Source organism: Cupressus sempervirens, chromosome 9, assembly GCF_028749045.1.
Source record: "Cupressus sempervirens isolate cs-2001-9-10 chromosome 9, ASM2874904v1, whole genome shotgun sequence".
Classification (NCBI taxonomy): domain Eukaryota; kingdom Viridiplantae; phylum Streptophyta; class Pinopsida; order Cupressales; family Cupressaceae; genus Cupressus; species Cupressus sempervirens.
Window position 1 is genome coordinate 74,704,802 of NC_143126.1, and position 16,170 is coordinate 74,720,971.

General features: G+C 35.0%; 2 pseudogenes; both read left to right on the forward strand.

Annotated features, from left to right (window-relative positions):
* The first annotated feature begins 677 nt into the window (after window positions 1-677).
* On the forward strand, window positions 678-10,214 carry LOC149537681 (3-hydroxy-3-methylglutaryl-coenzyme A reductase 2-like; annotated as a pseudogene).
* A 954-nt stretch (window positions 10,215-11,168) lies between these two features.
* LOC149537682 (3-hydroxy-3-methylglutaryl-coenzyme A reductase 2-like) lies at window positions 11,169-12,002 on the forward strand (annotated as a pseudogene).
* The last annotated feature ends 4,168 nt before the right edge of the window (window positions 12,003-16,170 follow it).

Consider the following 16,170-nt stretch of genomic DNA (forward strand, 5'->3'; position numbering starts at 1 on the left):
GTTTTAAGTACCCTACACCCCTCAGAAAAATGGTGTGGTAGAGAGAAAGAATAGAACACTTTGGGAGATGGATAATTATATGATTTAGTCCTGGTCCATGGACTCATCTTTTTGGGTAGAGGCAATCAATTTTGCCAACTATATTCAAAATTGGATGCCTCAGAAGGTAGTTTGACATATGACTCTTGAGGAGGCTTGGTATCATGTCAATCTTGATCTATCTTTATTTTGAAGTTTTGGCAGTGTAACATGGGCATTTGTACCTGATGCTTAGAGGAAAGCAATGGAGTCAAAGAGCCAACACCTCATTTTTATTGGCTATTTTGAGGATTTTAAGGCTTAGAGGTTATTTGATCCTCATTCCAGAGAGGTCATATTTCAACAAGATGTCTAGTTTGATGAGAGCCTTCATGTAGTAAATACCCTACCTCCCGAGTCTACTTCACTTACCACTACTCCCTCATCTTTTTCTAGATGATGAGGATGGTGATCTTGGTGATTCTCATTTACCTCCACCATAAGATCCTCCATAGATGCCTAAATGGGCTCGAGCTAGAGTGGAGCCTAGAGAATCTCTAGTCGGCAACCCTTCCACTTCACATCACACTCAATCTCATACTGCACATTCTAGTCTTCTTAGTCATCCTATTTGTGATGATCCTTAGAAATTCGCAGTAATGACAAGACATTTTGAGTGGGACTATGACATGGAGAAGTATTCTTCTTTGATGGAGAATCATACTTTGGATCTTTGTACTCTTCCTAACGGAAGTAAGTTAGTGTGCTACAAATGGTTATATTGTACTAAGTTTGCTACTGATGGTTTAATTGATAAGCACAAGGCTTGTCTTGTTGCAAAGGGTTTTTCATAGGTTGAGGGTATTGACTACACTAAAGTATTTGCCCCTATCACCAAGATGAACTCTATTCACCTTATCTTATCCCTCGCAGCTTCACAAGGATGGCCCTTTTTTGAGATGGATGTGAAGAGTGCATTCTTGCATGGTGATCTCACTAAGGAAATTTACATGGACCAGCCTCAGGGATTTGTGTAGGATTCCTCCTTGCTTTGCAGACTTTATTGCTCATTGTATGGTCTCAAATAGGCCCTTAGGGCTTGGTATGAGAAGATAGACTCCTTTCTACTTTCTAAAGGCTTCACCCACTACCATTATGTCTTGAGGATGAGGTTATGATCCTTGTCCTATATTTTGATGATCTTATCCTGATGGGTAGCTCATTCTCTATGATTCAGGATGTTCAATGTGAATTGATGGAATAGTTTGAGATAATTGATCTTGGTCTGTTACACTATTTTCTTGGTTTATAGATTGTTTAGTCCTCTACTAGGATCTTTTCTTATTAGCAAAAGTATATTCTTGACATGCTTCAATGCTTTGACATGTTTGATTACAAGCCTACTCCTACACCATTTTAGTCAGGTGTCACCTTGTCTACCTCTTGCTCTTCATTTCCAATGGATCCCACTTTGTACTAATAGTTTATTGGTAGCTTATTGTACCTCACTCACACTTATCCTGATCTCTCCTTTGTAGTTGGCCTTGTCTCTTAGTTTTCCCATGAGCCTCATAAGAGTCATTAGCAAGCTACCAAGCATATATTGAGATACATTCAAGGTACACTTATGTATGGAATTCATTACACATTAGGGACTCCTCTGATCTCTCCTTTGTAGTTGGCCTTGTCTCTCAGTTTTCCCATGAGCCTCATAAGAGTCATTAGCAAGCTACCAAGCATATTTTGAGATACATTCAAGGCACACTTATGTATGGCATTCATTAAACATTAGGAACTCCTCACATTGTTCACTACACTGACTCAAATTGGGCCAATAATGTCGATGATCAAAAGTCTACTTCTGGCTCTATTTTTTTCTCTTGGCTCTAGTCCTATCACCTAGTTGTACAAGAAGCATCATGCTCATGCACTTTCATCCATGGAGGCTAAGTATAGAGTAGAAATTCTCACTATTCATGAGAGTTTTTAACTTCAATAGTTGATGACTAAGTTTGGTTTTCCTCCTAATCGTCCCACTATTCCATGATGCAATAATCAGAGTGCTATTCATATTTTCCACTTCCCGGTGAAGCATCAATACACTAAAAATATTGAGTTACATATGCACTTCATACATTAGCTGATCCAAGATGATGTTCTCTCTTTGGATTACATTCCCACTAACTCCTAGGTTGCTGACATCATTACCAAAGCTTTTGCATCATCATGATATCTTTAGCTATGATCTATGCTTGGGGTTATGGAAGTTGTCCTTGGGAGTCTTGTTGAGGCCTTCTTTCCTTCATGATTTTTCAACATGTTTGTACTTATCTCTTTTTGGGGGAGGATTTTTCCCATGAGGTTTTCCCTCTTTCCCCAAGTTTGCATTTCTTTGCATTTTCACATGGGTACCTATCATGGCCTTGTAGCTAGGACCCATTATGCATTTCATCATAGATTTTGTGAGTTTAAGTGCATTCCCCTAAGTTACACTTAAGGGGGCTATTAGTGTAAGTAATTATTATTTACACTTTACTTAAGTTTACTTAGGATAAATATATTATTTTATTACTCATTTTGTTAGACACCTAGGAGTTAGCAACTCTATTTTAGCATATGGTGTATACAACGCTAGAATTTGCATAATCAACTAAGTTATCATATTGACAACATAGTTGTTCATACTCATAATTAAGCATATTTTGTGTACTACATATTTTGTGTGACACACCTATGTAAGCTTATCCTCTCATTATCACACTAACTTTTGTGCTCAATGGAGGATAATCAAGTTTTGGTGGACATGTGCTTAGTTTTTGAGCTTATCTCTTTGCTCACTCTTAGACATTTTAGAAGAATTCTAGAGGCCTTTATATAGAGGCACTCCTAGAGTATTTGTATAGCAATTATATCATTTATTTTAGAATATATTTTCTCTCACACCATTGAAATTTTTTAAGCTCTATTTTTTGTTCCCTAGTATCTCTTCAACACAAGTTATTTGCATGTAAGTGTTCTTGGTGATCTGTGAAGTTGGTTTTCACAAATTCTACAAATGGAATTTCACCATGAGTTGAACAATTTTATACTCCACCATGAATTTTTCTTTAGTAATGAGTTTAAGTTAGATGACTCTAGAAGCCTTAGTCAAGTGGGGGAGTTATTTAATTTTGTAGGTGGTTGAGCTAGGAGCCTATTTACTGGAAGATTTGAGATTGAAAGAGTGTTTACCCAACCTCTAGTTTTAGAGAGAAACGTTAGGATTGAAGGAGAAGAAAGGATAGCTCTTCTCAAAATTTAGTTTTCCATAACCTTATTGTGAAGGTAAGAATACTTCAAGCTTGTGTCTTAATGCTATCTTTTATTTCTTAAATTTTTGCATGTGTGTTTGTGTGTTTGATGAACATGTTTGGGATGGGATTGTAATGTGATTTCTTTAAATTTTGTTCCTTTGTATTTGACATTTTATTTTTGAGGGAATTATAAAGGTTGTGTTGGCATTACTCACCCTTGGATAGGGCAAAAGTGGCCATGTATGGGAGAAGGGTTTTAGTTGGGCTTTGGCAGTGTAAAGTCTCTCCTCATGAGGAGGAGAGGGAAAGAGTAGGTTGTTATGTCCCCTACTCATCAATACAAACTATGAACTTGTGTTTTGAGAAATTTAGAAGTGAAAGAATGAAAGATCTTATGATATTAGCCTCAAAAGGGCATCTATGAAAGAATGGAAGATCTTGTTATATTAGCCTTGAAAGGGTATCTATTATGGTATCATGACTGACTTCCCCTACTTGGAGAAATCCACCTTCTCCCTAGTTTGGTTTGATGATGAACCAATTGTGCAAACCTAGGATGTGAGTAAATGGGTTAAATCTGTCTTTGTGTTAAATATATTTATCTCCCAATTAGTTTTGTTATCTCCATAGTTACCTTGATAAAATTGTAGATTTCATAGTGGCTACCTTGTTATGGAGCCAAATAGGATCTTAAAGTTGTTGTTTTCAATTCAAATGTGTTGAGAGATTTCTCCTTGGGATAATGATCCTATTCTAAAAATTTATTGTTAAACTTTTTTTTTAAATGATTATCATCTCAAGTTTTCTTCCCTAGTTCTTTCTCAAGGGAGTCCTTGAATTAGATGAATGAATAAGAATGGAGTATTTTTCATTCATATGATATCCTATGGGATTAAATTTATATGCTTACTTTGTTCAATAAATGGATATAATGATGTTTTACCTTTCCTATGATATTCTTAAAGTTCAAATTTGTAATCATCAATTAAATTGTAATTAGAGGAAATGATGATAAATAAAGTTATGCAAATTCGATACCAAAACTAAGTTAACAAAATTTGATTATTTGAATGATATATTATCTTGTAATTTCATAATTGTTCGAATGAAAAATAGCCCTACATGGATGAATAAGAAAAAACATTGAACTCTATGTTATAATCAACTTAGAAAAAATGTCCCCTTTGGTTATCTAAGTAGATTTAATTCACTTAGAAAAAAATGGACTTAAAAATGGATCCACTTACCATATAAATTAAATTGTATTTGTAAATCTTACACTTACAAAAAAAAATCTTGAAGAAAAAAATAATAATTTAAAGAGCAAAAAGCTCTCTGCCCTTTATATGGGAAAATCATTTAATTCTTTTGTGAATAGAGCATCTCCTTCAAGATTCTTTTTAACATTCCTTTTTTTTTTAATGACAAAAAATACATTGAAAGAAAAAATAATGATAAATAATGTAAATATCTAACTATCCTATGTCTATCCTAAGATTTGACCTAATAAACTTTACTACCATAACTTTACAAAGTCAAGGCATTGAAGAAGGGGATGTCATCACATGCAGAGGTGGAAATTATTACTTTAAAAAAAATGATTTAAACATGTCAACTTCAAGAGTTATGTCTTAAAGTTTTATGGGTGAGAATTTTCGTGGGGAGGAAAAATAAAAATAGAAGACTTGGTATTTATATTTATATTTATTTTATTATTATTTTTAGTAATGAGTGGTCATTAATTTTAGTAAATGATAAAATAAGAAATCTAGAAATAGCTTAGAATTAGATTGTTAGTGATTATTTATTTAATTTAATTGTGTTGTCAAATTAGTATTTGCTTAACTAGTATTGTTTTAGTTAAGTTTATAAAATTAAAACATAATGATACCATTAAATAGATTTAGTAATTTATTAAGAATGTTTTAGTTCAATTTTATTGTTGTTTCTATCATTAATATATGAAGTTAAAATTTAGTAGTTAGTTTTTAGTTAGTTGTTTGTTAGCTTTAGTAAGTTAAGTAAATAAAGTAATGTTACAAATAGTTTAGTTTAATTTAGATTTAGTTTTAATTTATGTTCTTAGTAGTTAGTTAGTTAATTAGTAGATATAGTATATTGTTGTTTATGGGTGTAATACTTAAAGGTAAATAAAAATAATATTATTTTAGATTAATTTAATTTAATTAAAATATATATTTTTTGGTTACAAAATATTTAATTAATATTAGTAATATTTTTTAAATATAAAGCGACCAAAACAAGGGGATCGACCCTTACTGACAAAAACCTAGTAACCAATACACTACCAGCAAAATCCAGGAAAGGACATTACAACCACAAGAACAAACATAACAACCAAAAACACCAAGTAGTCGCATAATAGCTAAAGTTCTAACCCGAATATGAATGTTCAAAGTAAACACTAGCTTTCAACATAAGAAAACCAACCCAACCTAGAAACAACACACTACCATAAATAGTAACATCTATGTTATAGTTGAGATCTATAATACTAATCATACTCCTTAAGTTCATAATATAAAACTGTTGGCACAACCAAGCCAACCCAAGTCTAAGTAATAGCTGAAAACTAGCAAACCAAGTAGCAACAAGATAACATAAAACAACTAGGATCAAAAGATCCCCTAGAACTACTATCTTATTTCTCATCTTTTTCCTTTCCTTTCCTAGCTAGTAAAACCCAAGCCCAATCACCAGCTAGAAACTTATAGAGGAGCTTATTATCCTCCATGTCCATTCTTGTTTCATCTTTCTCCTGTGCCAGCAATTGGAGGGTGGTAGCAGTAGCATGAGTAACCTTTAGTGTAAATTTAGAGGAGTAGTACCCATCCTCTAAGAATTTGACCCTTTGTTCCAGCTAAGTAGTCACTTTTTTTTGTTCATCCTCCATCTCCTTGTTTTCAATTTCCACCTTCTTATCCCCCTCTTTAGCTTTTGTCACCTGGTTGTAATCCTACAAAACATGCGGGTTAGTAAAAACCTTGAATTTTTCCTTGACTAGAGAGGAAATGGTGATAGGGGAGGTATCCACTTTTCTAATATTCTCATAGAATGTAATAGGTTGTGGGGTAAAGTTAACCAACACATGGGTAATCTTAGTTGTGATGGCATTATCAACAAATGCCTAAGTGTTTCTGACAGACATCTGGGTATTATCAACATAGTTATCACTTTTTTTTTTCTCATCTTTCCCTTCTTCTCTCTTGGAGTTGGAAAGTTTCTTCTCCTCTTGCTCCCTTTCATTGTTCTCAAAGCTCTCTTATTCCTTCTCTTCAACCCTAAACCTATTATAATTTTTCTTATACCTTGCCTAGGATTTTGTAGGCCCTCTTGAGCTTCTCCTACCCTTTCCTCCTCCCTCCTTCTCCAAGTCCTCCACTTCCACCTCCACCAACTTTTGAACCTTGGTCTTTTTGTGACCTTTTTGTTCAATAGAAAATTCAAGGTTTTTCTTTTTCTTATTATCTCGACTAGGGAAAGGCCACAAGGTATGGATTTTGGTACCAATACTAGTACTCAAAGGGGAATTGTAATAGTGGCACTGGTTGTCTACCATAATAACACTAGGGGGCAGAGGGAAAGATGAAATTGGTACAGTTGAAAGGTTAGGCCTTGGTGGATGATGGGTGAAATTATTCCCCTTACTCCTCTTCTCCCTAACATCACTAACCATATCCTTTAAAGAATGTAACAAAAAAAATGGGATAGAAATGAACTCTCTATTTCTAAAATGATTCAATAGGGGAAAGTGGTAGTAATAATAAACTCCAAACCTGCCTTGAAGTGTAAGGTATTTCATGTGCACCAAGTAGACATCATCCCAAGGAGTCAAAAACTTATCCCTCATAAAACCTCCCCTATAGCGCATTGGTTCTTCATCATCAACAAAAAAATTGCTCATACTGGCCTCATCCATCATTTTCTTGAACTTTTCCCATTTTTTACCCTTCATGGACAGCCCAATGGCCATTGCAATTACATTCTCATTCACTTAAAATGTAATACCATTTATGGTTACCTTATGATCATTCCACCCATTTCTTCTCCACTAATTTTTGAGTCTCCCACCTCAGTAATGCACATCTGAAGCTCCTTGTCGTCAACCTTTCTGTGAATAATGTTAGCCCTAATTCACACTGCAATGAGCCAAATAACTTTACAAGTCCATTTTTGAGACTCTTCAAAACCCCATTCAATTTCATTATGAGATTCGTGAATACTTAGAAACATTATCCCTAAAATCTTTGACAACCTCAATAATGATATTTTTCATACTCCCAAAAAGGAAGTTATTTAAATTTTGCATTATGTTACCATAATGGTGAAATAACAGACACCTTAATTTATATTCATTCATTATCCAATTGGCACAATGGCCTCTCCTCATCTTTCCCCTCAAACTTTTATTAAATTTAGCAAATTTCACCTACCTAGTTATGGTATTTCCAAATTTGACATTGACCTTCATATGCATTGTTGGAGCTAAAAATTGCCTTCCCAATTTTGAGCACTATTGAGAAAATTGAACCCTATAAATGCTTTTAAATTCCTATGTACTTGGCTGTACCTTTGAGGCCTAAGAGGTGTTTAATGCTTCTAGTACCTTTTTTTTAGTGCGTTTACTTGTTCCATAGTGATAAATTTCCATTCTGAGCTATTCTGTAAGATCCCATTTTGAGCAATTGTTAAATCTGCACTTTTACTCTTAGTGTCAAACAATGACTGGAGGCTATGTTTGCCATTGAATATCTCGCACCCAAAAATGTTTCATGACTTACCACTTTGGGAATGTCTAGTGTCCATACTTGAGAACCTATGTTTCAAATTTTGAATTGTTTTGAGTTCATTTGGCTAGTTTTTGAATCTCTCAAAGTTGGTCAGTTACTATTTCCATGTTTATGCACTTTGCACATAACTCTGGGAAGCCCTATTTTATGTGCTACAACTTTTGACTAGTTGACCAAAAAGATAAATTTCTTTTTGTATTGCATTGTAAACGTTAGAGACTTGCTATGTTTGAAGTTCTAGCTCATGATGAATCCGTTTGATCAGTTTTCAAACATGATTCCAAATGCAATTTCTATCTTTTTACTAGTGTCAGTATTTGTAGATTGATTAGTACCCTTGTTCGTGGTGATATAACTCCAAATTCATGATAGGTGAAGTCAAAAGCATTGCACCCCTGTGTTTTCCTCTAAAAACACTCTGAGTGTGTCAATTTGCAAGTCATGATGAATCCATTTGCACACATTTCAAGGTCAATTCCATTCGCAAAAAGATGTTTTCTGTCAGTGTTTCCAGTTGTCAAAATCCAAGTAGCCTAATTTGACCACTTTCCATTTGCATCCTATTACTTTTCATGAGCCCAAATCATAGATCCATACTATCCTCATGATAGAGAACCAACACCCTAGTTTTTGTCTTCCCAAGTGTTAGTTTACCCAATTTAGTGTGTTCTAACATGTTCTCTTTGAGGAAGTTCTAAAAGGTGAACTTGGACAATGAATATCTTTTGACCTCAAATTTTTCATAAGATGAGATTTCGCGAGGTAAAAGTGTGTAGAAGAGAGAATTAATATTTCAGATTTTAAAGCCCAGTTATCTATTTGGATTAGTTTTTAAGGCCAGTCAATGGACCTCCTGGCACAAAACTGATAGGTTGCAAATTAATGTAAAATGAGTTTTTTTTTTAGGATCAGTTAGTGCTTGAATTGGATTCTAATTAGTCTAAGAAGGTTAGGGGATCAGTTTGGAGGTTTCAGTTGTCCAGAAATGAAATTTTTTTAAGTTGGACCCACTTTGGGGCCTAGGTAATTCCAACTAATCTGCATCAGATTGCTAAGAGATTTTGAGTTTGGATTATGTATCATGATACTAAAACCTCAACATGTAATGATAGATGATGAGATGAAAGGATATGATTATCATGAAAGCAAATAGGCAATTGTAGTGAAGAGACTGAAGGAGTTGACATCATTATTGAGGTTATCTAAAGAAAGAGTTCATGAGGTTAAATATTTGGTAAAAAAAATTCACACAGTGGCAATGGGGTGTAGGAAGATGGTTTGAATTTCTAAGTTGGTGCTTGTATCTATGTGATCATTAGAAAAAGTCATCTACTTTTGAAAATAACAGAGGTTGTATTCATTGTTAACTGTAATGTCAATAATCTAGGGAGATTGTACAACAAAATGCTCAAGTTTTTGATATCAAATTGCCAGATGTTCTTGGAGCGATTAATCACTCCCTGCCCATTATTTTATATGTTGATTCTGAGAAGACTACAAAGAGGTCGCTGTTAAGAAGAATTCTTACATGAGATTCTCATGCTTCATAGGAGATGTGATGGGAATGAATATGGTCTCCAAAGGTGTTCAGAATGTCTTGGATTATCTTCAAGTTGCGTTCCCTAACATGGATGTTATCAGCATTTCAGGCAATTTCTGCACAGACAAGAAGCCCACGACAGTGAATTGGATTGAAGGGCATGGGAAATCAATAGTGTGTGAGACCGTCATAATAGAGGCAGTTGTAAAGAAGGTGTTGAAGATGACAGTTCTTGCATTGATGGTGCTAAACATGTTGAAGAACTTGACTGGATTTGCAATGGTCGGTGCCATTAGAGGATTCAATGCCCATGCTGCCTACATGTTTTCAGCTATGTTCATTGGAATGAGCCAAGACCCAGCCCAAAATGTGGAGAGCTTGCATTGTCTGACTATGATAGAGGGGATGAACAAGGGGAAGGACTTGCACATATCGGTGAACATGCCCTGCATAGAAGTAGGGATGGTGGGAGGATGAACTCAACTAGCATTGCAGGCAGCATCCTTGAACATGCTCAAAATTAGAGGAGTGAGGCATTTTTGCATGAAATAAGAAGATAGAGCTTCCAACATCAATGAGGAAAAGGAATGCATGCATAAAGAAGAGGCAAACATGCATTGAACTCAGTACAAAACAAAAGGAAGTGAATGTAGCAAAATAGGGGAGGCCATTAAAAGGCATGGGGCTAGCTGCCAGAAAAGGAAGACACTAGTTGAAGATAAAGTCACTTCATTCAGAGGATCTCATATGCAAGGAGGCCACCCATGCCAAAGAAAGAAGTTTCATGCAATCCTATGCCATCCCAGATTTGAGTCAGGTGCAATCAGGTTTGAAGCAAGTTCAATCATCAAGAAAAGGATATCCTACATATGCAACACATAGAAAAGTCAAGATGAAAGGTAACCAACATACGCAAATGAAAAAAGTCCAGAGTAATCGAAATTTTGGAGGAAAACACTAGCTGAGAACCATATTAATATTGTGCAATATCAAACAAAATGTCCCACATTGGGCGGACAAGGAAACCTACTATTGTTTAAATTCAAGAGTCTTCAATATGCTTTGTGTCTTATGATAGACACCCTTTTGAAGGCAAAGTTGCACACACATGGGTCTAGCCAGCTATATGATGATGTCAGCAAAGTTTTAAATGAAGATGCAAGAAGGATGATGTGGCACATTCTGAGGCAGAGGTTGAGATTGTGACATGTGCCGAAAATCTATGATGGGTACACACCCACATTTCCAAACTACACACTAGATAAATAACACAGGCATGCGAGCAGCTTACAAGTGGCACTACTGGCCTAGTTGGTGATGAGATGGAAATTGGCAGTAGTTCAGAGTGGATGTGTAGGATGCTACCACGTGGTAGATATGATTATCATGAAAGGAAATAGGCAATTGTAGTGAAGAGACTGAAGGAGTTGACATCATTATTGAGGTTATCTAAAGAAAGAGTTCATGAGGTTAAATATTTGGTAAAAAAAAATTCACACAGCGGCAATGGGGTGTAGGAAGACGGTTTGAATTTCTAAGTTGGTGCTTGTATCTATGTGATCATTAGAAAAAGTCATCTACTTTTGAAAATAATAGAGGTTGTATTCATTGTTAACTGTAATGTCAATAATCTAGGAAGATTGTACAACAAAATGCTCAAGTTTTTGATATCAAATTGCCAGATGTTCTTGGAGTGATTAATCACTCCCTGCCCATTATTTTATATGTTGATTCTGAGAAGACTACAAAGAGGTCGCAGTTAAGAAGAATTCTTACATGAGATTCTCATGCTTCATAGGAGATGTGATGGGAATGAATATGGTCTCCAAAGGTGTTTAGAATGTCTTGGATTATCTTCAAGTTGCGTTCCCTAACATGGATGTTATCAGCATTTCAGGCAATTTCTGCACAGACAAGAAGCCCACGACAGTGAATTGGATTGAAGGGCATGGGAAATCAATAGTGTGTGAGACTATCATAATAGAGGCAGTTGTAGAGAAGGTGTTGAAGATGGCAGTTCTTGCATTGATGGTGCTAAACATGTTGAAGAACTTGACTGGATTTGCAATGGCCGGTGCCATTGGAGGATTCAATGCCCATGCTACCTACATGGTTTCAGCTATGTGCATTGGAATGAGCCAAGACCCAGCCCAAAATGTGGAGAGCTTGCATTGTTTGACTATGACAGAGGGGATGAACAGGGGGAAGGACTTGCACATATCGGTGAACATGCCCTGCATAGAAGTGGGGATGGTGGGAGGATGAACTCAACTAGCATTGCAGGCAGCATCCTTGAACATGCTCAAAATTAGAGGAGTGAGGCATTTTTGCATGAAATAAGAAGATAGAGCTTCCAACATCAATGAGGAAAAGGAATGCATGCATAAAGAAGAGGCAAACACGCATTGAACTCAGTACAAAACAAAAGGAAGTGAATGTAGCAAAATAGGGGAGGCCATTAAAAGGCATGGGGCTAGCTGCCAGAAAAGGAAGACACTAGTTGAAGATAAATTCACTTCATTCAGAGGATCTCATATGCAAGGAGGCCACCCATGCCAAAGAAAGAAGTTGCATGCAATCCTATGCCATCCTAGATTTGAGTCAGGTGCAATCAGGTTTGAAGCAAGTTCAATCATCAAGAAAAGGATATCCTACATATGCAACACACAGAAAAGTCAAGATGAAAGGTAACCAACATACACAAATGAAAAAAGTCCAGAGTAATCAAAATTTTGGAGGAAAACACTAGCTGAGAACCATATTAATATTGTGCAATATCAAACAAAATGTCCCACATTGGGCGGACAAGGAAACCTACTATTGTTTAAATTCAAGAGTCTTCAATATGCTTTGTGTCTTATGATAGACACCCTTTTGAAGGCAAAGTTGCACACACATGTGTCTAGCCAGCTATATGATGATGTCAGCAAAGTTTTAAATGAAGATGCAAGAAGGATGATGTGGCACATTCTGAGGCAGAGGTTGAGATTGTGACATGTGCCCAAAATCTATGATGGGTACACACCCACATTTCCAAACTACACACTAGATAAATAACACAGGCATGCGAGCAGCTGACAAGTGGCATTGCTGGCCTAGTTGGTGATGAGATGGAAATTGACAGTAGTTCAGAGTGGATGTGTAGGATGCTACCACGAGGTAGATCTGACCGTCAGCGCATTCCTACAATAAAAAGTTTCTCGAAAGATAAGTAATGCAAGTATGCAAGATTGTGCCACATAGCATTGAGTCCCAGGAGTGATGACATGGCATCAGATGATGCAAATCAAGTAGGCCAATCAGAGGCTGCCATGTGGCAAAAAAGACTTGGTCAACAGGGGGTTGACCCCAAATTTGAGGGGTAGGAAGAAATTTGAAAAGATAATAAGAATATTTTTATTTTTCTGAAGGTGCACATCAGGTTTTTAAAATTTCCAAATAGGACATTTTTCTAAAGTTTAAACTTTAGATAATTTTAAATTTTTTGAAAATTTAAAAGTTAAAGTTGCAGACCAAGGTTTTGTGGTAAAGGGAGACATTTTCAAATTGATATTCTAGAGGTTTCTGAGAGGCAAAATATGGTAGTATTATATATCGTTCGAATTAGGAGAAGACAAACTTTTCAATTATGGAGTTGGTTTTTGCATAGAATGACACTAGTTCATGCTATAGGAGGTTTTCTCTCAAATTTTGAATGACATGTTTTATCAGGTGTTTTAGGTCACCACTTGTAGAATTCAGTGAAAAAACATCATGAAAGTGTTTAGTAACTATTGTATCAGATTATTTTGAGTTTTTGTGATGTTTTTGGCTTCAATTTGGTAAATTGGTACATATTTGTGTTTATTAGTAGATATTTGTCTTTACTGAGATATTTTGCATTTAGAGAGGCAAAATAGAAAAGATATGATTAGCAGTTATAGAGAGAAAGTAGAGAGAGGCTTTTTTTAGCTTCTTGGGAAGGAATTATGAAGGGACACTTGTCAGTTTTAGTTTCAATCCGATAAATTTTTCCACTATATTGATCTCATTCTCTCTCATTGTATGGGTTCTAGTTCTTTGGAGAAAATTTTGCACATTACTATGAGACCATATTATGGTTATAGTTTTGATGTATTCCCAATATTGAGACACCATATTTTTTAGTAGAATTCTCTTATGCATATGGTTGTATTGTTTCAAAGAAATTAATACAAAGAATAGCAAGTTGAGTTTCATCTTCAATATTGTCTCCTATCTCAATCAGCTTCAATGTTTTACAATCTTTGAACAAAGAGCCTAGGTCGTAGTTACAGTCCCTTAAGGGTTTATGTTGTCTTATTGTTGCTTTTAACTCAAAGGGTTATGTAAATGCTTCAATGAATCAACAGGATTGCAGGTAAATATTGAGAAGGATATCATGTAAGAATGAGGTTTGGATTAAGCACATATGTTATTTACAAGGTAAATAGATAGATCATATGTTTGAATATATAAATAAGTATCAGATATACATATGTATGCATTTGAATCATGGATTTTCCCAATGGTTAAGGCACTAATCAGCTACAGGGTCATTTAGTTCTTGCTGCTACATATTAGGGGTTTTACTAAATTCAACATTATTAATCAAACATTCTTTCCCTTTCATGTTGAAGAACCTAAATGTTTAACCATCACTTAGCTTATGAGATTCATAGCTTTGCATTTAGCTATTGTAGATCTATGTAATTTCATGAGTCATTAGGAGAAATAAGGGTAAAATCTGCTTAATAGATTTAGGGATATGTTTTTGCATTAGTATGGTATCATTTAAATCTAAGGTCTATCCACCTAGGTTTAGCAGAGCCTGAAGTAGAAAAAGGGTCATGCCTTATAGTTGGCATATTGTCAGAAATGGCATGTTGAAAATGGGATTTAGTTGCCCCTAGATATGTCAATTTTTCAGTGGGATAATTGAAAACCCTCCAGCATTTTCAAACACCAACAAAATGGCAACTTTGTTGGGGATGTATTGAATTAGATTTAAGAGAAATGTTGAAAAGAAGAGATTCAATATAGTAGGAGAAGTGCATTAAAAATTTTTGAAAGTAAGTTCTCTGATGTTCTTTCCAATTTTCTTACTCCAAATCGTGCACCAAAATGAAGTTTTATCCATTTGCAGTAGCATTTTTGAGGTTGAATGCAGATTGTGTTGTTCTTAAGTTTCATTTTCAATCAATACAACCAGATCTTGTTTTCAAAGTGTTGTTCTAATTGTAGAGTCCGAATTGTTTAACAATGGTTTCTCTCTTCAAGGTGTTTAAAGTTTTGCAAAGATCTACAAAGTGAAATTCTAGTTCAAATCTCTCATGAATGATTTATGTTTAAAATATTTCTCACAATTGTGAGTGGCGACTCTCTAAAGGATCTTTGAACCAGTGTAGATCGATTACATAAAATTGCTTTCAAGAGTTTTTAGTTGAATTAGATAGATCTAAAAGTTGTGTCAAATTTTAAACATAAAAAGAGAGTATATGAATTTCTGACCAATAAGTTTTAGAGTGTTGTTCATTTGCAATCATAAGAATTTTTAATGATAAATGTGAATATTTGTTGTGATTTCATTTTTCTCCTCAAGGAGATGGCAATTCTACAAATGATATGATCAGTGGTGTGACGAATTAAGATCAACACCAGGCCAATCAATAGATCAGTGGTTTCATGTAGCAACATGTGAGGTATTTCATTTTCATGATGTTTTTCTTGTCATGGAAGAAAGTAAGTTTTACATATGTGTTCTCTGTCAAGTGAAGTTTTAGCACTAAGTAGAGGAGAATAGTGTAATAGGATTCATACACTTCATTAGATCAAATTTTAGTTGTTGTTTCTAAGTTTGTGAAGTGTATAGTTTAAAGTTTATTTGGTAGAAAATTGTGTAGGTCTACTAAAAATTAAAAATCAGAATTAGTGTGAATGAGTTTCAAATCTTTGAATAATGTTAAGATTCATTTCACCTAAGATGTAGCCTATTAGTGAAGTTCCTAGATCCATTTCTACCAAGCGGTATATGCCATTATGTTTTAATGGTATTCATGGTTTTCCAAATGTCATTCCTAATGATGTTAGAAATTTTTTTCCTAAGTTTAATGGGAACCATCTTGTTTCAGCTAGTCATCATGTTGAGTTGTTCATTGATTTGATGGGTGACTATGAGATTGCTCATGAAGATGTGCGCATGAAGATATTTGTTCAAACCTTGGAAGGAGATGATAGAGACTGGTTTTTTTTTTTTTTTTACTAGCATGATCTATTTCATCTTGGAGTGAGTTGCATTCTACCTTCATGGAGCAATTTGGAGAATGGGTAAGCATATCTGATTCTTATGAAAAGTTCTTGAAGATTCATAGTTAGAGTGATGAACTTGTCCCTCAGTTCAACATCAGATTTGCAAGAGTTTTGAATGAAATCCCTAAGATTTATAGACCCAATGATCAAATGTGTTTAGCTCTTTACTTTGATGAATTTGACAAGAAAGTGAATTATCTAC